This window comes from Phoca vitulina, unplaced genomic scaffold (genome assembly GCF_004348235.1).
Source record: "Phoca vitulina isolate PV1807 unplaced genomic scaffold, GSC_HSeal_1.0 scaffold21, whole genome shotgun sequence".
Lineage (NCBI taxonomy): Eukaryota > Metazoa > Chordata > Mammalia > Carnivora > Phocidae > Phoca > Phoca vitulina.
The window spans coordinates 24,997,567-25,021,748 of NW_022589724.1; the positions used below are offsets into that span (position 1 = coordinate 24,997,567).

A 24,182-nucleotide genomic window follows, 5' to 3' on the forward strand; every position below is an offset into this window, starting at 1 on the left:
CTGTGCTTCTCACCCGAGGCACGGGAACCGTTTGGGCCTGTCCCGGTCTGGTGTTGGCCCATGAACCAGTCCTCCTTGGATGACGCATTCCAGTGCACTTCAGCCCCATTCTGTCAGCTGCCCTGCTGGAAGCCAGATAGGCTGCGTCAACCCCCACCCCGGATCCACTCAGCTCTCACTCTGTCAAAAGAGGAAGTGAGGTCAGGCTGAGGGGCCCTGTTCTCAGTGACCCCTTCCTGGGCTCTGGTGGCCACTGTATCCTCAGCCAGGTGCTCAGAGCCCTGCCTTTAATTTTGACACCAAGCCCTAGGCCGCCACCCTGAGATCTGCCCGGCCCAGCCCCTGCCCGGTCCAGCCCTTGAGTGAACAGGGCAATGGGTGTCTGTCTCTCTCTGCCTTGGGGCCCCTCCGCCTGGCTCTCTCTGGGATCCTCACAGTTCGCCAGCCTGCTGCGTGTGTTTGCTCCTCCTTCCAGTCGGGAGACCTCGGCTGCTCCAGAGCGTCCTGTGCTCTTCACCAGAGCCGTGAGCGGGGCAATGCGGCTCAGCAGCAGCCCCCCTCCACCCCCGGACAGAGCAGCCAGCCTGGACCTTCCTCCTTGTGCCACACAAACTTCCACAGGGATCTTGGCTGCTGCTTCGGTTTTCTGCAACCTCAGCCCCCCTGGGCTCGGTCCCAGCTCTTGTCCTGGGCCACCAGTGGTCCCTTAGGCAGCCATGCTGGTTTTTGAGAGATGCTCCCCTTCCTCTTCTTGGCTCACATGGTCCAAATCATGCTGGGGCCACTTGGGGCGGGCCCAGGGGCAGACCCCCCAACCTCCAGGAGCCCTGGTCCTTCTCCCCCAGACTCTTTCAGTTGGAAGGAAGCTCAGAAGTGGGCATCTGGTCCACTCCCTTTATCCCAGCCTGGAAAGCCTGGGCTGGGACAGGGGAGGGAGCAGGGATGCCATGCCAGCCTCTCATCCTCTTGGTTTGGTGAATGGCCTCTAGGTCAGGAGGGGGTGGGGGGGCATGATTTGTCTTAGGAAACTCTTGCCAGCCCCTGGGGGGCACCTCTTTCCACTTGGGGGCCTCACAACCTCCCAAGTCCAGCCCAGGCTCTGTCCCCACTGGGCCCTGCTCCTTGCCAGCAGCTGGTTCAGAGACACCCGCACTCATGTCCCACGGATGGTCAAAGCCAGAGAAACTTCAGAGAGCTCCGTGGGCCAGAGACACCCCATCAGCTGTGGTTAGGTGATTGCTGTATGCTGTGGCTCACTGCCCTCAGTTCCCTCAGGCTCCCCCAGACCCTGATGTCCACCCTGCCCAGCCCTGGACTGGGTGTGGAGACAGATGAACAAGATGTGGGGCCCACCCTGGAGGGGCTTTCTTCTAGAAGGAGAGGCATTCACACTCTGACCCAGCTCTGTCCAAATGTTAGCGGGGACGCGTTTCTCAGATGAGGAGCCCGAGGCTCAGAGAAAGGAGGCAAGAAGCACACAGAGGCAAGCAGGCTCGCTGGGGTCTGGGGTGAGCTGAGATAAGCGGGCTCTTCCCACTTCATGTGGGAAGAAGTGCAGCCTTGACTTGGGCGTGCAGTGAGTGGCCAGGAGCACCCCACCCTGACCATCAGACCATCATCCGTGGTGGCTGGGATGGGAAGCCCAGGGAAGAGGGAGGTAAAGGTCTTGTCCAGAGGAAGAGGCAGAAAGTGTGAGGTGGGCAGAGGGAGTGTTAGAGAAAAACCGACTTCCGTTTCCCTGCTGGGGAAGGTGAGGCTCAGAGAGAGGAAGGAATCTGCCTCAGGTAACACAGCAAATGAGGCAGAAGAGGGACAAGAAGGTGGGGTCCTGCCCCCAGCCAGAGCCTCATCTGCCTGCTCCATGGAGCCTCCTGGGGGGCCACACAGACAAAGGGACCCTATGGTTCCAAAGGTCCGACCGTAGGGCAGGCAGAGCCTGTAGGGGAAGGGGTCCTACAAGGCGGGCTGTGCATGTTGGGAGGCTTCCCAGGAGGGGGAGGAGAGGAGTCCACTGCCTCTGGGCGAACAGGGCCCAAGCAAGGTCAGGCCCCCGTCGCAGGGCTGCGGGGGGCCTCTTCTCCTCCAGGGGGCTCAGCTGCCCCCTAGCACCTAGGCTGCCTCACCCACCCCCGTGGAGCCAGCGCCCAGGGAGCCTGGGCGGGGGAGGGCCGAGCCGGCTGACCCCTGCTTGGCCTGAGCTCGGGGCACCACCTGGGGTGAGGACCTCACCTCCGATCTGGGAGAACCTGCAGCTCTGGGGCTCACTCCGCCCTGCCGGGGAGAGGGTCCACACTCACACGCACGCACACAAGACACACACTCACACCCGGACGCACACGGAGGCTCACATACCTACCCACATTCCCGGGCACACGAGGCCTGAGGGCTGGGGGAGCAGGAAAGACCCTCCAACATTTGGCCCTTGGAAGATGCAGTTTGCAATGAGCCTGTCTGCTGGTGCCCCCACCCCACCGAGGGCCCCACGGGAGCCCAGCCCAGCTGGGCGTGGGGACCGGCCATCGGCCATTCCTCTATTTTCCTTGTACAGACTCTCACTGCCCACCCGCCATCCCCAGACACATTTTATTTAATAACTTGTCATTGTTAAATTATTTATTAGCGTTTACCACATCACCACCCCCACCCTGCCCTCCACGCTCACCTTCTGCCTCTTCCCACAAAAGCAGAAAATGGAAACACCAACAAAAGATGAGACATCAGTATATTTGTAAATAAACCAACCTGTACACGCCTGTGCCGCCTCTCCTTGGGGGGAGGGAGGGGCCAGGCCCGAGCCAGTCCTGTGCGAGGCGTGGGGGAACTCCTCCATGGGCACCAGGGACAGCAGGTCAAGAAGGAGGGAGGGCTCGGGGTCCCTGTTCTTGCCCCAACCCATTCCTTGTTGCATCCCATAATCTTCACCCTCCCATCCTTGGCCCATCCCAACCCCGAACCACCTCCATGCTTAAATGCATCCATCCCAACACATTCATTCATGCAACCAACCAACATGATGAGACCTTTAAGTGCCAGCTACCGGACTGAGAACCAGGGCTCAGTGGTCTGTGCCTCAAGGAGGTAGACTATGACATAAGCTCAGTTGAGGTTCGGAGAGGCCTTGTTGCAGGGCTACCCAACCTCACCTGGAGGGGTAAGGCATCAAGGAAGGCTTCCTGGAAGAAGCTACATATTAAGCTGCGATCAGAAGTTAGCCAGCATGGAGAAGACTATGTGGGGAGGAGTGTCTGGCAGTGCTTCTGTCTTGTGCAAAATCTCAGGGCAGGCAAAATCTTGTAACTCTCCTAAATTAGAAGAGCTCAGTTTGGGGGTGGGGGAGAAGCAATGAGACTGGGGGCAGGGCCTCACATCCACAGATCTGAGGTTCTAATGTTGTCTCCCTTTCCCCACCTCTCTGGTTGCTCCTTCTCAGCCTCCTGTCCCCACTGCTGTGGCCAGGGTTACCTGGAAGCCACCTCTAGCCGCTCTCCCTCTGCCCTCTGGCACCAGCGCCCCCTATGGGGCACGCTCCACCCCGCACTCATTCTGCAGCCTCTGGGTGATTCTCAGCCACGTGGCTTCCAGGAGTCTAGACAAGTTGAGGCACTCCCATTCATTTCTTCCTTTGCACCCCGCAACACCCTGAGCAGCAAGTATTAAGGTCCCAGTTTTCAGAAGGGAACCCAAGGCTCAGAAGGAGGTAGTGACCATGCTCGATATGACAAAGGTCACAAGGGGTGGCAGAACCAAGATTCAAAATCAGGTTTGGCTGCAAATCCATGGCCTCACCAGCACCCCACACTCTCTGGCCCTGTGATGTGGTCCTCCAAGGTCAAGCTCAGGGACCTGGGGATCAAGGAAACTCCTACCTTCAGAGTGGCCTCACTGAGGCCCTGAGAAATTAAGTCACTCAGCCCGGCTGCACAGCACAGAGACAGGACTCAACCGGGTCTTCACGTCCAAGCCCCAGGCCCAGGCTCCTGTAAGAGGGGCCTCCAAGCTCCACCCCTCCCCACCCCCAGCAGTGGGCTGCCAACTCTCTTGCCTACAGCAACCGTTTAAAATCCTGTCATTAAAAAATGTGGGGGTGGGGGTGGAGGAGCTGTGCTAATCCAGTGCTCCCCTGTCTCCTGCCTGTCTTCTCCCCCCAGCCCAGAAGGTGAAGGCACTGGAGGTGGGGGAAACACAGGCTGGGTCCCTGGGGAGAAAGAGGGCATAGGAGGAGGTCTCCCTCCAGGCCCCCTCTTTTCCGGGGCAGATTCAAACAGGACAAACACCAGCCTTTGCCACCACTGCCAGTCACAGACTTCAGCCCACTGACCTTCACAGCAACCCAGAGCAGCTCTCATCCCATCGCACAGATGAGAAAACCAAGGCTCAGAGAGAAGCAACGTGCTCCAGGGTGACTTCTCCTAGGATCTTGGGGTGGAAGAGGGTCTTGAGAAGGGGGTGGTCCCAGGAGAGGAACATGATTGTGAGCCCACCCTATAAAACTTGTCTTCAAGAGGCCTGAGCCCCTGTGCAGTCCTGCCTCCAGAATTCCCCACGGCTCCCAGGCCCCCAGCTTTCCTCGAGAACCCTGCTGGGCTGTGAGCCCCGGAATGGAGAAGGTGAGGGATGTGCGCTGCTACACGGAACGGGCATCCGCCTGGACAGATGGGCGGTTAGGTGGCATTAGGAGGATGGTCAAAAGGAGGGCCACCACACGCAGCCCTGCAGCCCCCCACCCCAGCATGATGTGAACAGCGCCCCTGGACCTGGGAAGTGAAGCCAGCCTGCTCTCCAGTGGCTGCCTGCCAGACGGTCCGTGCCCCATGCACCGTGCTGAACCTTGCACACTTTGTTTCACTCCTCCCAGCCCTTTGGGGCAGGAAGGACTGTGATGTCCACCTGACAGATGAGGACACTGCTCTCCCAGTTCCTCCCAGGAGTCCCCATCCTGCAGCCAGCTCCGCTCTGCCTCAGATGCCCTCTTTGCTTTTAGCGTCCTGGGACCCCATACCAGGCAGATCTTGACCCCGGGCACAGACAGACAGACAGTGGGACTCTATTTATGGCTTTGACTTCAGAGCAACCCCTGGGGCTTGACTGGAGAACGGGGATAGCCCCCTGATTGCTCCTTCCCTTTGATCTTCATCTCTCGCCTGGCAGGTCTCCCAGGACGCATGTCCGCCTGGGCAGAGCTTAAGCAGGAGCTACGAGAGAGGCATAAAGCGGGGGCGGATGGGGGGGGGGGGCTTGTCAGCTGTAGCTGAAAATTTAGGGAAAACCTCCTGGGGGAGGGAAAAACCAGAGCAAGTGCTCAGAGGTGGGAGTAGTGAGGCATCGGGGGTGGGGGGTGGGGCACAATTGGGTTGAATTCAGGATCCAAAGGCCAGAGATGGCAGGACCTGAGATCCCTGGTGCTGGACACGCCGGGGGCAGTCATTTGGGTCCTTGGCATTGGAAGAACACCTGACACAAACCGCTCTCTGCTTAGCTGAGAATGAAGTCAGCACAAGATGAGATTTTTGAATAACACAGAAGAGGCTATGCAATGTATCTATTTGTGGCTGAAAGAGGAATAATAAACAAAAGCCCCTGCACCCACTCTACAGATAAAGCAAATGCACATGTCGATGCCTTGAAACCCTTGATGTGCCCACGGTGGCTCCAGGGACCTTTATTTGTTCATTTGGAAAACTCTGATCCAAATCAGAGCCAAATCAGTAACAATGTGATGCACGGAAAGGTCTCAGCACAGAATCTAGTTGGAATGGGCCCAATGGTAGGCAGCCCCTCGTGCATCTTTCCTCTGCGACAGAACACCTAGGACCTTTCTGTGAGCAGTGCCTCCCTTAACAAAGCTGGGGGGATTTTGTTACTCAATTCTGGAGACCACAGCTAGTTTGAGTTTCAGTTCCGAACATGCAGTCACCTGTCAGGCCACGAGGTGGCGGTCGGGAGTCAGGCAGGTGAGAGCCGAGGCAGCGGCTGGACTGAGTGGTGATGCGGGGATGGCTTCAGATTAAGGCCAGAGAAAGAAAGAAAGAGGGAAGAAATCCTCTTCCTCCTCGGAGGCTTTTGTGCGCCAGGCCCTGTGTGGGAGCTTTACAGGGATGATGCCGTGCATTCTTCATCACAACCCTAAGAAGCAGGTGTGAGCATTCCCATCTTACAGAAGAGCAACATGGGTTCAGAGATGTCAAGCAACCTGCCTGAGGCCACACAGCTAGGAAATGGGAGATCTGGGATTTGAACAGAGCTGGGGCAGTGACAAAGACACAGGAGGAGGAAAACAAGGAGAGGCGGAAGGGGGTAAAAATATCAACCTCTTCTTGCTGTAGCCACTCCCAGCTGCATTGTGCGCGTCTCACCGACTCCTCACACTGACCTGTGAGGCAGGTGCTGTCACTACCCCCATTTTATGGATGAGGAAACTAAGGCTCAGAGAGGCTAAAAGCCAGAGAAAGACTAGTTATTATCAGTGCCCTAGCTCCTGGGGAATCAGCCCTCCCTGAGCCCTGCAGGAAAACCACAAGGGTGGGTGCAGAACTGCTGAACCCCCCTTCCCCCCACACACACACATGCACAGGACCCAGGGCAGCCTCAGCTTCCCCAGGGACATGAGGGGTGCTCCCTCACTGGGCAAGATCCAGGTCTACCCCCATAAAACACAGGCCCCTATGGGTGCTTCCAGAACAGGGGATTCAAGTCACGGTTGGAAGCCCCTGACTGGGAGTCAGAGTTTCATTCTGATCATTTCAGTCACTAGGGCTCTGGGGTTTGGGGGTGCTCTGCCCCCTCTTCCAGCTTTGGGGAGTGTACAACGCAGTGTTATCAAGCTCCAGTCCCAACTCTGCTCTTCACTGGCCATGTAACCTTGGACAAGTCACTTAACCATCCCAAGCCTTGGTTTCTTTATAAACTGAGGGGTGAGTACAGGGCCATCATGAAGGTCACATGAGCAAGTGAGCCGGTCACAGGGTTCAGCCAAACCCAGGCATTCAAACAATGTGGCTAAGAGTATTTGTGGGTGCCCCTCACGTCTGCCTACCCAGGAAGCTGACTCTTAGCCCAGAACACTGAGCCAGGAGAGCCCAAGGGCCCTGGAGGGAGTGTTTGGGGTTGTCCTTGGCCCTGGCAATCACAAGGCTTCTCCCAACCCTTTTAGGCCAGGGAAGCTTCTGGGAGCTGTGTTCCCTGAGACACCAGCTTGAGGCATGGGCAGTGGGAGCATGTCCCTGCCAGTCAGCCTGAGTCTTGTGGCCTAGACCTCCTGGCCAGAGTACTCCATTACCTGTGATTGGTCCAAGGATGATGTTGGGGCACCTTCTTGGATCACAAGTAACTGAGATGCTGGCAGCTCTGCTTCATACCACTGGGGGGAGCCCTAGAGACCGTGGCCAGTTCCCGGACCGCAGGTAAAAGGGAAGCCAGACAGGGAGACAGACCAAGGCTTCAGTTTATGGAGGCATTAAGAGACTAACAAATAAATGGCTAATAAAGCCCTTTACTGCTTGAGCTAGTTAGAGTTAAGTCTCTGTCACTTGCTACCAAAGAGCCCCGACTAAAACCCATACCATCTCACAGAGTTATTGGGCAAATAAATGAGATCACATTTCCAAGTTTCTGGCATAAAAGTCAGTGCTCAAAAAGAATAGCTAAGATGATTCTCAACAGGACACAATAAGGACCCCTGGACCTCCCCCACCCCCAGTTTTGCAACATTGCCCCACTTTGTTTATACAAATACAGTTTGTGAGAACTCTACCTAACATGTACACAGATTTTGAGCTGGCATTTAAGAGGAGATATTGTTTGGGGGGGGGGGGCATTTTTTCCCCTGCGGATTCCATTCAACTGGATATTGTCCGAGATTGCTGAGAACAAAGGAAACCGATCGTTGTTGGCATAAAATACACGTACCGTCGCTGCAAGAACAGTTCCTGCCATCAGAGCTCTTGTGGCTGTGAGCATCTGCCCGGTGTGGGGTCCCCTTGGGTTCCCCCACGCATGGAACTTGGGCCAGGCGGTGGGGTCGCCATAAGCCACAGAGCTCAATTGAAAAAGTGAATTACTGGTGCTGAGCTGCTAATGAGCAAATAATCAGGCTATATCCATCCCAAAAATGTCCAGCAACAGAGCACTTTGGACAAGGGCAGAAACTGCATTCATGCTCTAGAAGAGGTCAGCTCACTGCAAAGGATCTTGTGGTTTGTAAAATGCCCCACCAACACCTAGAAATATGGTCCTGGCAGCGATGGCCAGGACAGTTATAATAGCTGCTCCTTGCGGGTACTTATGCCGGGCCAGCACCTCTAGGCATGATCTCATTTCATTGTCATTCAAGGTGTAATTATTATCATCCCCATTCTACAGGTGAAAACACTGAGGCTCTGAGGGGTAAAGGAGCTTGTTCAGTGAGTGGCAGATCCTGAGAGCGGGTCACCAGTATAAAGAAGCAGCTCTGCCCAGAAGGAAGGCTGGGACGGACAGGAAAAGCTCCCAATTTTTTGCAACTCTGCTCTTCTGAGCGGGCTTCACCAGACTAGGCTGCAGGCCAGGGAGTGAGTGGGAATGGCCCCAGGGACGAATGAGGCAGGCCTCTTCCCAGGGGAACTGGAGCTAGACTTTAAAGGCAAGGCGGAGGGGTGCGGCCCATCCTAAGCTGCGTCCCAGGCACGGGCCCGCAAGTCGGCTTCTCAGGACAAGAGAAGCAGGGAGAAAGGGAGAAAGCCACCGTCCCTCCCCTGCGCCCGCCCAGCCCTATTGCGGGCGCGGCCTGTGGCTCTGACATCTCATTGCCTTGCGCTGTTTAGAGGGGAAGGCAGAGTTCCGGGTGGTTAGCGGCTTGCCAAGTTCACACAGCCAGTGGGCACAGATAGGAGCATGGGAAGGGGGAGGGAGGAGAATGGGTTCATTTTCACACACTAGAGCCCCCCCATCCCCACCACATCCCCCTCCCCTCACCCACCGCCAGAAGAGCCCTAGGAGAAATCCCGTCGATTAGAAACTTAGAACGTCGATAAAGAGCACACAGGTAAGGATGAGCAAGAGCTCACCCCCTGGGGGAGGCTGGATCTAGGAGCAGGTGCAGGAACTGGGGCTGGGAGACTGGACAAGGCCAGACTGGGACCCCCGGGAGCCTGGCCACACTCTCTGAGCCCTTTCCAAATCACTGGAGAAGGTGGGCCCCTGTCCCAGTGGTGACTCCCCTAAAGCCAGGGCAGTGCTCAGGAGGGGGCCCAGCTAGCAGTACCCCGTGGGGAGGACTCTCCGATCACCGTGCAGGAGGAGGAGTCTGACAAGTCTGTGATTGCATTTTCCTGGATTTTCTGCTTTATTATAGGTATAGACTGTTTATGATTGTTCTATCCTCCTAGGGAATGTGTCTTCCTTCATTAAATAACGTTCCTCTTTGTCCCGTGTAATGCTTTTAGACTTGAATTCTACTTGGATGGCAATGTTGGCATTCCCACGTCATGTTTTGTTTGCCTTTGCCCTATTATCTTTATCTTTGTCCAGGCTTTTATTTTGCTTTCTTTTTTGGTTATTTCTTGTTTTTTATTTTTTATTTATTTTTTTAAAGATTTTATTTATTTATTTGACAGAGAGCGAGAGAGCACAAGCAGGGGGAGCAGTAGAGGGAGAGGGAGAAACAGACTCCCTGCTGAGCAGGGAGCCCGATGCGGGGTTCAATCCTAGGACCCCGGGATCATGACGTGAGCCGAAGGCAGCCGCTTCACTGATTGAGCCACCCAGGCGCCCCATTTCTTGTTTTTTAAAAAGGCATATAAATGGGATTCGTTTTTATTTTCATTACGTTCTATTTGATACATACACGAAGCAAATATATGAGTCATAAAAGTTATGCTGCACAAGATAACACCTATGAACATGACCAAAGATAAGAACTAGAACATTACCAAAACCACTGAATCTTCCTCTGTATTCCATCCCATCCCTTCCCCTACCTCACTCCTGAAGATAACCACTATCTTGTATTTTGTGTTTATTACTGCTTTGCTTAAAAAAAAAAAAAAAATCCTAGGGGTGCCTAGGTGGCTCAGTTGGTTGAGCATCGGATTCTTGATTTCAGCTCAGATCATGATCTCAGGGTCCTGGGATCCAGCCCCACGTGGGGCTCCGAGCTCAGCAGGGAGTCGGTTTGAGGATTCTCTCTCCCTCTCCCTCTGCCCCTCCCCTCGCTCACACTTGCTCCCCCCGCCCTCTCAAACAAATAAATAAATCTTTTTTAAAAATCCTAATCCCCCAAATTATATATCATTCAATATTGCTTCTTTTTGAGCTTTTTACAAGAGATATAGTACTATGCATAGCCTTCTACTAGTTCCCTTTTAAAAATCAGTATCATTGGGATGCCTGGGTAGCTCAGTCGGTTAAGCGGCTGCCCTCGGCCCGGGTCACGATCCCAGGACCAAGTCCCACATTGGGCTCCTTGCTCAGCAGGGAGCCTCCTTCTCCCTCTGCTTGTGCTCTCTCTGTCAAATAAATAAAATCTTAAAAAAAAAAAAAATCGGTATCATTGCCAGCATTCATCCACAGTGTTGCATGTAGCCACCGTTTTTTCCAGTATAACATGCCATTTATTTATTAATTCTCCTATTGCAGATATTTGGGTTTTTCCAGCTTTTCGCTAGAATGAACAATGCTGCAATGAGCATCCAGCCACAAGGCCCCTAATGCACACATGCCCGACAGAGTCTTTCCAGAACATAAGCTGGTAGGGGTGTGGCTGGGTTGTCGGGATACGCACAGAGTCAGCTTTATAAGACAAAGTCAGCATTTTCCAAAGTGATTTTACTATTCACCTTCCCACCAGCATTGAATAAGAGTTCCTGTTGCTCCCTATCCTTGACAGCACTTACCAATTTTGACCTGCCTCAAGTGATTTGAATTTGCTACTTACTACCTTACTGTTAATGAGATTGAGCATCTTTTCATTTGTATATTCTCCATTGGCGTTTCCTCTTCTGGGAAATGCTTATTTATGTCTTTTGCTCAATTTTCTTTTGGGTTATTTGTCTTTTTCTTATTTACTTCTAGTGTTGTTAGTTTTTGTTTTTGTTTTTTAAATATATTCTGGATACACATCCTCTGCTAATTATATGTGTTGTAAGTAATTTCTTCCAGTTTGTGAAATAGAAGTTCTTCATTTTAATGTAGACTAATTTATTATACATTTTAGGGTTTGATTTTTTTTTTTTTGGTCTTATTTACGAAATCCTTCCCTACCCAAGTCATAAAGATATTCTCTTATATATTTCTTCTTAAATTTTAAAGTTTTCACTTTCACATTTAAAATTTTTAATCCATTAAGAATTTATTTTGGGGGGGAGTGTGCCTGGCTGGCTCAGTTGATAGAACGTGTGACTCTTGATCTCAGGGTTGTGAGTACAAGCCTCACGTTGTGTGTAGAGATTACTTAAAAATAAAATCTTAAAAAAATAATTTATTGGGGTGCCTGGGTGGCTCAGTCAGTAAGTGTCTGCCTTCTGCTCAGGTCATGGTCCCAGACTCCCAGGATAGAGCCCTATATCGGGCTCCCTGCTCAGCAGGGAATCTGCTTCCCCCTCTTCCCCCTGCTCCTTCTTTCTCTCTCTCTTGCTCACTCTCTCTCTCAAATAAATAAAAGCTTTAAGAAAAAAAAATTTTTTTTAATCTTAAAAAAATAATTTATTCTGGGGTACAGGTGAGATAAAGATCCAATTTCATATTTTTTCATATGGATAACCAATTATTCAGCCATCTTGCATTGAATAGTTAATCCTTACCCAGTGGTCTGAAGAGCTGGTTCTATTGTATGTCAGGTTTTCATGCATGTGAGCATTTACTACTGTCGCATTGGTCTGTTGGGCTAATCCCGTGCCAGTACTGCACTGTCTTAAGTATGAATACTTTATGTAAGTCTTCTTGGCATTTAGGGCATGTTTTACCACCATTTCTTCTTCGGGATTGTATGCTAGTTCTTGGCCTTTTGTTCTTCCACATAGATTTTAGAATCAGCTTGTAAAGTACTTTTCAATGTCTTGTTGGGATTTTGATCAGAATTATAATCCTTCTATAGATCAATAAGGGGAGAATTGATAAAATATGGATGATGAGTCTTTCCCTCTTTGAACAAGATCCACTTCCCTGTTTATTTAGGTCTTCTTTAATATCTTTCAACACAGTTGGAGGATTTTCTGTGTATCAGGTCCTATATACCTCTTATTAGCTTTAGTTTTAGAGTCCTTTCTTTCTGTCACTTACCTAAATGTTGTCTTTTTCTGAATCATTTTATAAGCAAGCATAGAGAAAGGCAATTTAGTTTTAAATATTATCATATATCCTGCCATCTTGATAAGCTCTTATTAATTCTAATAGTCTCTCAGTATATTATTTTGGTTTTTTAAAGTAGATAATCATATCTGGAAATGATAGTTTCATTTCTTTCTAATCATAACATATAATACATGATACTCTAATATGTAATATAAAATAGATATATAATTATTATATATGGTATTATAATATATATTAATGATACTAGTATTATATTCATATATATATTATATATTCATGTCAAACTACCCTTACACTCATGGCATAAAGCCAGTTTGGCCATGATTTTAAATATTTTGTTGGATTCAGTTTTCTCCTATTCTTTCTTGATTTTTGTTTGTAGGCACATGAGGTTGTCCTGGTTTGGGTATTCAAGTTAGACTGGTTTCTCAAAGTGAGATGAGGAGTGCTTCCTCTTTTTTATCCTCTGGATGAGTTTGTATAAAATTGTAATATCTGTTCTTAGGATGTTTGGAATCATTTGGGCTTGATATTTTCTATGTGGAACTATTTTAGCTGTATATTCAATTATGTATGATAATAATGTGACTATTCAAGATTTTTATTTCTTCTTGAGTCAGTTTTGATTAGGCATGTGTTTCAAGGAATTTGTGGACTTTGCCTGTTTTAAAATTTATTAATAAAAAGCTGTATAGGACATTCTCTTTTTTATCTTTATTTTTAAAAAGTTTTATTTAAGCAATCTCCACACCCCATGTGGGACTCAAACTCACAACCCTAAGATCAAGAATCACATGCTCTTCTGACTGAGCCAGCCAGGTGACCCTCATTTTTATCTTTGTATTCTCTGTTCTATCTGTAGCAATATTTCCTTTCTCACTCTTAATATTATTGATTTATTCCCGTGTCTTTTTACTTTTTAAATTTTGCCAATATTTATCTGTTTTATTCATCTTTCAAAGAACCAATTTTGTCCTTGTTGAGTCTATGTATCTTTATTTTTCTAATTTATTAATTTATGGTATCCTTTCTTCTATTTTCACCAAATTCTGTTGTTCTTTTCCTAATTTTGTGGGATGGGTGCTTAGCTCATGGTCAACCTTTTTTTTCCCCCCCCTAATATAAGTATTTTAGACTCTATATTTCCCTCAAGCTACCACTTTTGCTGCATTCCACAAGTTTGGATATGTAATTTTTTCATTCAGTTCTAAGTACTTTAAAAATTTCTGGTGTGATTTTTTTTTCTAATTTACCAACATACGGAAATTTTTTTCACTCATCGTTTTATCATTGACTTTTAACCTACTTGCATCATAGGTTATGGAAACATGATTTGTATGATACCAGTTATTATAATTTGTTGAGAATTGCATTATATTCTAATATGATCACTTCTTACAAATTTCCCATGTGTGCATGAAAACATATGTATTCTCTAATTGTTGGATTTAGGATTTTATCTACAGCCACTTGCTCAGGTTTTTTAATTGTGTAGTTTAAATCCTCTATATCTTAATTTTTTTCTTTGCTTGACATATAAATAATTGCAAGAGATATGTTGAAATCTTTCATAATAATTACAGATTTATCAATTTTTCTCTGGAGTTCTTCCATTCTTGCTTTGTATATTTTGAGGCTGTTTCATTCATTCAATTGTTTTATTCTCCAGATGCACTAAAACCTTTATTGTCTTTATCTCTTACAATAATATTTAACTTAATCTCTATTTTTTTGATACTAACAAAGCCACTCCAACTTTCTTTTGGTTGATATCTTTCTGATGTATCATAATGTATAACTTTATTTTCAGCCTTTCAGTGTCCTTATGTTTTAGGAGTGGGTCTTGTAGACCACATATGGCTGGTTTTAAAAAATATTATATGTGGGGGCGTCTGGCTGGCTCAGTGAGAAGAGCATGCAACTGTTGATCTGGGGGTCATGAGTTTGAGCCCCATGCTGGGTGTAGAGATTACTTTAAAATAAATAAATAAATAAACTTTAAAAGATAAAAAATATTTCTGATAATCTCTGGTCTTTTAACTAGAGAATTTAGCACATTTGCACTTTTTTAAGATTAGTGATAAATTTTGGACTTGTATCTGCTATCTAATTTTGTGCTTCTTTTTGACCTACCATCTTTTCCACGGTTCTCCTTTCTCTTTTCTTACTTTCTTAAAAATTGAGGGTTTTCCCCCTTTCTTCCATTTCTTTTCCTCTACAGTTGGTAAATGCATACTCCTTTTCTATTCTTTTAGTAATTGCCCTTAAAATTATATCTTTCAATCTTAAAAAAGTCTACAGTTAATAATTATCTTATTCCATCACCCCCCAAATAATTCAAGGATCTTCAACCACATTAACTCCAATTACCTCTCCAAACTGTATATAATTGATGTCCAGTATTTGAGTTTTGCCCACAAAATAGACATTATTATTACTATTGATACTATTTTATACATTTTTTATTTAGATTCACCTACGTGTTTATCCCTTCTTTACTCTCCATTTCTTCTTTTTTTTTAATTATTTATTTAAGTAATCTCTACATCCAATGTGGGATTTGAACTCACGACCCTGAGATCAAGAGTCACATGCTCTTCTGACTGAGCGGGCCAGGCACCCTCCATTTCTGTTTCTTTTGAGATCATTTTCCTTTACTTTCCTTTACTGAAAGTCTAACAGTGCTGAATTCCCTCAGGTTTTATTTTGTTCTCATTTTCAAAAGATATGAGTACCCAAGTCTTAGGTCAATAATTGTTTTGCATTCCATCTTGAATTTCTTTTTTTTTTTTTTAAGATTTTATTTATTTATTTGACAGAGAGAGACACAGCGAGAGAGGGAACACAAGCAGGGGGAGTGGGAGAGGGAGAAGCAGGCTTCCCACTGAGCAGGGAGCCTGATGCGGGGCTCAATCCCAGGACCCTGGGATCATGAGCTGAGCTGAAGGCTGACGCTTAACGACTGAGCCACCCAGGTGCCCCTATCTTGAATTTCTTTGAATATTTTATACATGATTGTTTTATATTCTGTATTTAGTAATTCCAATAGCCAAAATATTTGGGAAAGGTATCTAAGTATAGTGTTTATTATATTGCTGACTCTCACTCATAGTGGCTTGTTTCCTTGCAGTTTGGTAATCACTAATTGTGAGCTCATGTTTTGTCAATTTAATTTAAATATTTTTAGAGAGAGAGAGAGAGCACACATGTGAGCGGGGGAGGGGGTGTGGCAAGGGGTAGGAGGGGTAGAGGAAGAGGGAGAGAGAATTTTAAGCAGGCTCCAAGCTCAGCGCAGAGCCAGATGCGGGGCTTGATCTCAAGACCCTGAGACCATGATCAGAGCAGAAACCAAGAGTCAGATGCTTAATTGACTGAGCCACCCAGGTGCCCCATGTTTTGTTGATTTTAATCTGTGAGAATCCTGGGAGCCTACGTTGCAGGCGCCTTCCTCCTGAGATGCGCTTGTTTCTGCCAGCAGTCAGGGGCTGCTATTAACCTGGAGCTACTTCAACCACCTTTAAGAGACCCTGGCTCAATGCAGAGGTCTCATGCTGTTTTCTCACCTTGCTTCTGCCCTTGACTTAATTTGCCTATCACGGCACTTATTTCAACATTCACCTTAATTTTCCTGTTAACCTGTTATTCACCACTCCAATGCTTTAGTTTCAGTTCCCCATTGTCTTGTGCTTTTCTTGGCAGAGGGTATTTAGGGGAGATTTCCCTTACTTTCCAACAAACCCAGCAATGCATTAAAAGTGCTAGTTTATCTGTTTTGTTTTGTTTTAGTAATTCATGCAGAATCTAGTTGAATTTTAGTGGGAGGGCCTTTCAGAGCACTAGTTCACCATCTGGCCAAAAGAAATCCCATGATGCTATTACCCCCATTTTATAGATGAGGAAACTGAGGCTCAGAACATTAAATGTCTTGCTCAAGACTACACAGCCATCCAGTGGCAGAGGCAAGGCTAGAAGGGATCTTGTCTGACTCCAGAGCCCAAGCATGAGTATTTGACCAGAGGGTTGCTGGTCCCCAAAGGAAAAGAAACATATTTACAGGGTTGCCGCCCTGGAGCATGTGGTGCAGGCCCAGGCCAATACTCTGGGGTGAGCTCCCCAGCTTCTGCTGGGGAAAGAATGAGGAGACCCCGTCTGGCTCAGAGTGGGCAGGCCCCAGTCATCCAGCACCATCTCAGACGGGCTCAACCACCGCCTTGTACAGGGCACTCAGCGGCTGCTCCCACCCTGGGAAGGGAGCCAGCAGGCACTTCCTGCGCTCAGGTTGCCATGACAACCAGTCATCCTATGAGATGCAAAAGCCACAGGCCGTGAGTGAACGTTTCTGAATCTTGAGACCTCATTACAGGTAGGTCTTCTGCAGCCTTGAGGGGCAGTGTGACGGAGGCTCAGAGGAAAGAAAATTTGTGTGAAGCGGTAATGTTCAAACAAGCTACTCACCAGCCCCTTTCTCCTCACCCACACCCCAGTTAGGGGGGCCTCAGGGCCCCAGGTCCAAGCAAGTCTAGAAACAGGCTGGGGGCAGCCTGGTATTAGGTCCCAAACAATACCAGGTTCCCTTTTCTCGTCCAACAGCAATCCCTCATGAGTCCTTCCGCCAGGTACTCGGGCTCCTGTGATAAATGAGGACTCCTGCCCTCAGTGAGCAATCAGTCTAGCGCAAGAGCCAGACATGCCCTAACAGCCAATTATAACCAGGGGACAAGGGAGCACAGAGGTCCGGAGAGTACAGAAGAGGCTTTCTCTCCAGGAAGGCTTCCCTGAGCAGAAGGATGCATGTGAGCCGGGCCTCAAAGGGTGACGAGAATCCAGTCCTGTAGAGAAAGGAGGGAAGGACACCCGGCAGGCAGAGGAAATCACATGCAATGGGTTCAGAAGCAGGCAAGATCAAAGTGACTTTAGGAAAGCCAGGCAAGGAAAGCAGGAAAGGTGGCCGCAGAGGGGAGTCAGGCCAGAGCTTGAAGACCTTGAACGGGATGCTGAGAACTCTGGCTTTATCCTGGGAGCAACAGGCAGCCCTTAAAGAGTTTTACGAGGGTATGACATGGCCCAACTGTCATCACAGTATGGAGGATGGATAGGAGCCGGGGACGATGTAGTGGCAGGGATGAGGGAGAAGGGGACAGATCTGAGAGATGTTTAGAAGGGTGAATCAATGGGATGTGGTGAGAGATTGTACGTGAGGAGCGTGAAAAAGATGGGAGCATTAACCAGGAGACCAACGGAATGCAGGAGCAGGGGTGGGAATAGGGGAGGGGCGGCCATATCAGTCCTTGGCTGGGTCATGGGGAGGTGACCAATTTTCCTCATAAAGATGCTGGTGGTTGAGCTCCCTAGAGTGTGATATCCAGGACATTTCCTCTCCAGGTCAATGGAGGAAAAAAAAATGTCTCAGAGCCTTCTTCAGCCTGAAAGCTTCCAGCAGACTTCAGCCACCAGGGGGGTAGTTCCAGCTGCAGTTCTGCCCCCACAGCCCCCCTGCCCCCACTCTGCTCTGAACTGCACCAGTCCTGGTGTCCCCCAGGCCCTGCAAGGGGCATCCTGGGCAGCTGGTGTCTCCCACTGCTGGGCCCATCTCCCAGGCCAGTGGAGCCAAATTTCTGTTTTGTGCCTTGTTTCCTTCTGGTTATGTACTTGTCACAGTTGTGTGGGTGGCTGTTTGGTGGTGCAGACTGGGGCTCTATTAATAAGGAGTGAATTGTTGAGAAGTCAAGGTGATGACTGCAAATCTAAGAAAGGTGGCTCTGGAGTCAGAACTGTGTGCAAATCGCGACTCTCCCGGAATTGGCTGTTTCTATGGGCAGTGTCTCCCCCACTTAATGGGATCCGCAGATACTCCACCTCCTCACACATCCTGCTCACCCTTCTCTCTCCCTCACACCCCCTCTCTTGTTCACAGTCATCCGCTGTTCCTGCTCCCCTCTTCTCCCTCACCCCCCTCCCCCGCAAGCAGGGCCACACTCCTTCCCCTCCCTCAGACTGACCCTGGCAGGGAGTCATCTCGGTCTCCTGAGGGAACCCTGTGGGGGCCAGTGGCCTCTTCACTCTCCTCCCTTCATCTCCAGCCCCCAACCTCGTCTCCAAGCAGGTGCTGGGCCTGGCCATCAGCGACCAGAAGTTTGTGTACTTGACCCTGCTTCTGGACTTGGGGGCACCATCCTGCTTCCAGGGGAATCTGGCGGGGGGTGGGGGGTGGATTTGGCAACGCGACTGGGGCCCCAAGGCTGGTATCTATTTTTGCTCCTCTTATTCCCTCTTCCAGCAGTCCCCACCACCACACCCCCCCCCCCAACACTCCGGGAGGAGGAGGAGGAGGGAGGTGCGGCGAGCCCAGGAGTCTGGAAAAGGGAACGAGGCCAGGCCTGAGGCGCTCCTCGGCAAACCCCGCCCTTTGGGCCAGGACAGCCCAGACCCCCTTCCTGGAAGGTCCCGGGGAACCACAGGGGGGTCGCAGGCCGGGCGCCCCTGCAGAGTCTGGGCGCCCCGGGCCTGACCCGCGCCCTGCCTGCTGGGGCCACCTCTCGGCCCGGGCAGGCTCCCAGACCCAGCACCCGCTTCCTCCCCGGGGCGGGGCCCGGCGGCCACAAGCCAAGCGCCGTAAAATTTAAAGAGGTGAGAGAGACACTGCGCAGAAACCTCAGCAGCGCGGGGAAATGAAATAAGGCCTCCCTTCGGGGAGCCCGCCCCCGCCCGCGCGGCCCGGGCCCCGGGTCGCCCCGCAGGGTCCAGGTGCGGGCCCCGCGCTCAGCACCCCCTCCCAGGCCTGGGATGCAGTCACGCTCCCCGCTCCCCACGCTGCGCCTCAGCGTGGGAGAGAGAGGCCAGGCACCCAGGGGTCCGGACCCCAGCAACCTGCCGAGTGTCCCCGGCTCGGGCCCCGGCTGGCTCCTTGTCCCTCGTCCGCTCCGGGGCAGACAGCGTCCCCTCCCCCACGTGAAAGCGCGGACTCAGAGGTCCCCCCAGCCCCCACTTGTCCTTCCTCCGGTGTCGGACGGTGCTTCTGGTTCCTGCTGCCCTCCCTCTCCGCGCCGTCTGAGAGGCCCCCCCACACCCCGTGCAGCCCCCCGCGTTCCCCCATGATGGATGGAGCCTTCAGGGAGCCAGCGCGGGCGGGCTGGGCTCAGGCGGAAATGAAGAGGATAAGATCTGCGAGCGGAGTCGCCCGTGACACAGTGATATCCGCCCTGCTCGCTGCGCTCGGGGTGATGGATGGGGCGGAGCACCCCCCACCCCCAGCCGCGCAGGCGGTGCGGCCAAGGGTCCCCGCCCCGCAGCCCCGGAACCCCGCCCCCCACGACAGAGCTCCAGCGCGCGCGCGCGCACACGCACACACACGCGCACACACACGCGCACACACACCGCGTCGCCCCTCCCAGAAAGCGCGCACTGCGGCCACACTCGCGATGGACTGATACCCTCCCTCCCTACACACCGCCCCCACGCCTCTGGCGCTGCCCCCCACTCATATAGGGGGCTGTCCCTCTTCCCCTAATACACTTGCCGCAGACCCTTCCCCTGGCACTCACAAGAACAAGACTAGCCTGAGCGCAAGCTACACCCTACACATTTGCCCATCCAGCTGCCTCTTGCCTGCGCACATATACCCACATCCAGGCAGACTGTACCCCCTCGTCCCCAACACGGTTTTCCAGGAGTCTCATGGGCCACTCAGAAAGAGGATGCGACCACTGTGAAATTCAGCCCTGGGGAGGGGCGGGGGGTCTTGGGAGCAGGATAACAGTTGCTGCTTGCGTGCATCACCCTGTTTGGCCCCTGAGCAGGTCAGGCTTGGCATGGACAGGCAGTGGACAGAGCTAGTACTGTCCAAACAGGCCTCACTGTCAGTGTTGCCATGGTTACCAACCTCTAGCACTATCACACAGCAACATCCTCGTTACTATGGTTACAGGCACGCATCCCCCTCTGCCACGGCTGCCATTTGCTCGTCATCGCCAATACCATTCATTCGTTCACTCGTTCGTGTATTCGCTCACCCCCTCACTCCGCTCATCAACTGGGGGCACAGAGATGAGTAAGTCGATGCCCGCTCTTGGGAGCGCACAGCGGAATGGGGGAGACGGGTAAGCAACCAACGGCGTTATACATTCTGCAGAGCCCTGAAGAACAATTAGGACTTGCCACATAGATGTTTTGGTAGGAAGGATACTCAGGGGACAGCAGGCAGGAAGGCAACAATAAGATGGGCATGAGGGCATCAACAGCATCACCGCCACCACGTGATGCTCCGTGTACTTGGAGAAGAGCAGACTCTAGGGTGTCACTGCGGGCAGGCGTAAGGAGAGGAGGCTGGTTGCTGCCACACTGTGGAGGATCTTTAATGACTCAAGATTCCCCATGCTACGGCTCTGGGAGTCTGACAGACCCGGGTTCGAATCCCGAATTTGCCACCCCCTAGTTTAGGGACTTTAGGCACTTCATTTCTGCACAGTGTCTGGCATTTAGTAATTGCCCTGGAAGCCGTTGTTTTACTTACTGTTATTTTTAACCACGCAGAAGAGCTTTGGAGAATCACCAACATTAACACTTTTGGCCTCTAGGGGGAGCTCAAGTTCCTCGCTCCCCAATGTACCTCCTATTGCCAAATTCCAGAGGAACCAGGGTGGGTGGTTAAGGTCAAGGGTATTATTGGAGGATGAAGTCTGGAAATGGGGCGTTCCTAGAAACTAGTCTACCTATGTGTGTCCTCTCCTTTGTCCACAGGCTGTCTCTCAAACTGAAGGAGTCCCTACCCAGGCACATGTTAGGTGGGTAAAAGCTTGGGCCCTGCTCACCTGAGTCAGGGATGCAACCCCGTGGTTTGAACCCAAGGCCTTAGATGATTATTCTTTAAGATTTCCCATCAGAACCAACTGGCAGGCTTTTTGGAAATGTGAATGCCTGGGAAATTCTGACTCAGCAGGTTTGGGCTTGATTCCTGAAAGAAGCTCCTTGTGGATTCTAATCTGTTCCCGGGTTAATATCCCAGATATCCTGGCTGCTTATGCCCCGGGGACCAGCACAGTGTAGGCATCTTTGGTATTGTCTGTGCTACTTCTCTTCCTTCTCAAGGACACTATCTGCATCCCCAGAACTCTGCGTATATATAGCTATGCCCAGAACTACAATTTTCTTCCAGTTGATTGCTTCGTAAATGGGCGACTGATCAAGGATAGACCAACCAGAATCCTTCCCTAAGATTTTTAGAAATTATTTTATTCAAATTTTAAACATAGGGCGCCTGCGTGGCTCAGTCATTAAGCGTCTGCCTTCGGCTCAGGTCATGATCCCAGGGTCCTGGGATCGAGCCCCGCATTGGGCTCCCTGCTCTGAGGGAAGCCTGCTTCTCCCTCTCCCACTCCCCCTGCTTGTGTTCCTGCTCTCACTATCTCTTTCTCTGTCAAATAAATAAATAAAATATTTTTAAAAAATAAAATTTTAAACATAAAATATTTCACACATATGGAAGAATAGGGGATAATATAATAAAACCTTTCTGCTCATCACCCATATTTAGCAGCCATGAACATTTTGCCATATTACTTCTATCTGATTTTGCTCTCATCCTGATTCTTTTTCATTACTCTCTTCACTGGCACTAACTCATACGTAACTAAGTTGGTGTGTGTCCTGCCCATCCACATTTTTGTACGTTCACTATGTAGCTATCCATAAAAATATAGTATTATTTTGTATATTTTTAATTTTTAAATGAGCTGTTACCTGCCATTGTTCATATTTACATGAACAGGATCATTCTCAACTTGCTTTCAACATTATTTTCCCAGGATTTGTTCATGCTGTTACATGTAGCCCCGGTTCATTCATTTTACCTGAGGAAGAATAGCCCATTGCACAAAAACACCATACTTTCTTTATTTACTCTGCTATTGGTAGACAAACAGATTGTTTCTTAATTTTGTTGCAACTGTAGATAATCCTCCAATGAGTATCCTCCAGCATGTCTCATTGTGTCTAGGAGCAAAATGTTTCTGGGGCATATACCAAGGGGAGGAATTGCTGGGTCCCAGGATGTGTATATTGTCAAGCTATATTTCCAAATTGCTCTCCAAAGTATTTGCACTAATTTGTCTCCCACCAACAGTGTGCAAGAGTCTTCATTTCTCCACATCTTTACTAAGAATACTTGGTACTGCCAGACTTTTAAATTTTTGCCCATTTCATTGATGTGATCTGGTATCTTATTGTTGACCTTTGTGTGTGTGTGTGTGTTTCCACAATTATGAGTGAAGTTGGGCATCTTTTCATTTTTCATAGGAAATTCCATTTTTTCCTTTGCGTATTAGTTATTCATATCCTTTATCCACTCTTCTGCTGGTTGTATGCCTTTATCTTATTGAAGTTCGTTATGTAACCTGAATATTAATCCTTTACAGTTTTCTACTTTGGGAATGTTTCCTCTTGTGATTTAAAAAATTTTTTCATTGAGGACATCTTTCTTTACAGTGGTTTGGGCACAGTAATAGACAAAACAATGAGGCAGAAAGGAGAGTCAAATGTATCAGTCTTTTCCTCCACGGTTGGTGTTTCCTCCCTTCTTTCTCTCTGTTTTTCCCATGTTCAAGAAATCTTTCCCTAAACAAAACCATAAGATATTCTCTGATACTTTCTTCTAATTATTTTAAAGTCTTTGCTCTCTTACATTTAGGACCTCAAGTCATCTAGGTTTTTGTGTATGGCCTTCCATACATATTATTTTACATTGACTCCCATAGAGATGGCCAGTTGTCCCAGTACCATACATTACATGGTTCCGCACTTCCGCCCTGAATTGTGATGCTATCCCCATCATATAGGGACTTCCAGTACTTGTATAATTCAGTTTCTGGGCTATGTTTCCTGTTCTATTGATCTATTTGTTTATCCCTGTGCCACTCCACACAGTTTAGATGATAATATCTGTATAAGAAATCTTGACATATGGCAAGTATGACAGAGACTGGCTAGCTTTTCACCATACCTATTTCCTCTTGTTCTTGGGACCACAGCTGGGCTCTGTCTCACAGCCTCCCTGGCAGTAGGTGTGGCCACATGAGTGAGTTCTGGCCAGTGATGTGAATGGAAACAACGTACACCATTTCTAGGCATTGCTTACAAAAACTTCCATTCATGATCCTTCATTCTCTTTCCTTTTCCACCAGCTTGGTGCGAATGTGCATGGTGACCTTGAAAGATGGGAACCAGAAATGGAAGAAGACTGGGTCTACAACTTGCTGCTTGAGGGAGAGATGCCCACTGATCAGGAACATCCATTTTGGATTTATAGAAGCCAGAAATAAACTTTTATCATGTTTGAGTCATAAAGATGTTGAGGTTTGTTGCAGCTACTATCACCCTAATACAGTAGGGCTAAGTATCTCCCTATCCTCTTGTTCCTCTTCAAAATTGTCTCAGGTATTCTTGGCCCTTATCGTCATACAAATTTTAAGATTAGTTTACCAAGTTTCTTCAGAAAGCCTTGCTGTGCCTTTGGTTGGAATTCCATTTAATTTTTTTTTTTTTTTTAAGATTTCTTATTTATTTGACAGACAGAGAGAGCACAAGCAGGGGGAGCAGCAGAGGGAGAGGGAGAAGCAGGCTCCCCACTGAGCAAGGAGCCCGACGTGGGACTCGATTCCAGGACCCTGGGATCATGACCTGAGCCGAAGGCAGACGCTTAACCAACTGAGCCACCCAGGTGCCCTCCATTTAATTTCTATATTAATATGTGGAGGCTCACTATCTTTACAACACTGAGCCTTTCCACTGATAAACATAAATGATTTATTTAGATATTATTTTTAGATGTTATTAGATTCAGTTTTATTAGATCAGTAAAGATATATAATTCATTTTTACATAGATCTTGTGTATCTTCTGTTACA

General features: G+C 49.2%; 1 long non-coding RNA gene across 1 annotated transcript; it reads left to right on the forward strand.

The window, feature by feature from the left end:
- The first annotated feature begins 20,223 nt into the window (after positions 1-20,223).
- LOC116641401 lies at positions 20,224-23,882 on the forward strand. The gene is made up of 4 exons (XR_004301164.1): positions 20,224-20,381; positions 21,022-21,065; positions 23,460-23,631; positions 23,847-23,882. It is a non-coding gene; the product is annotated as an uncharacterized LOC116641401 (long non-coding RNA).
- Positions 23,883-24,182: the final 300 nt, after the last annotated feature.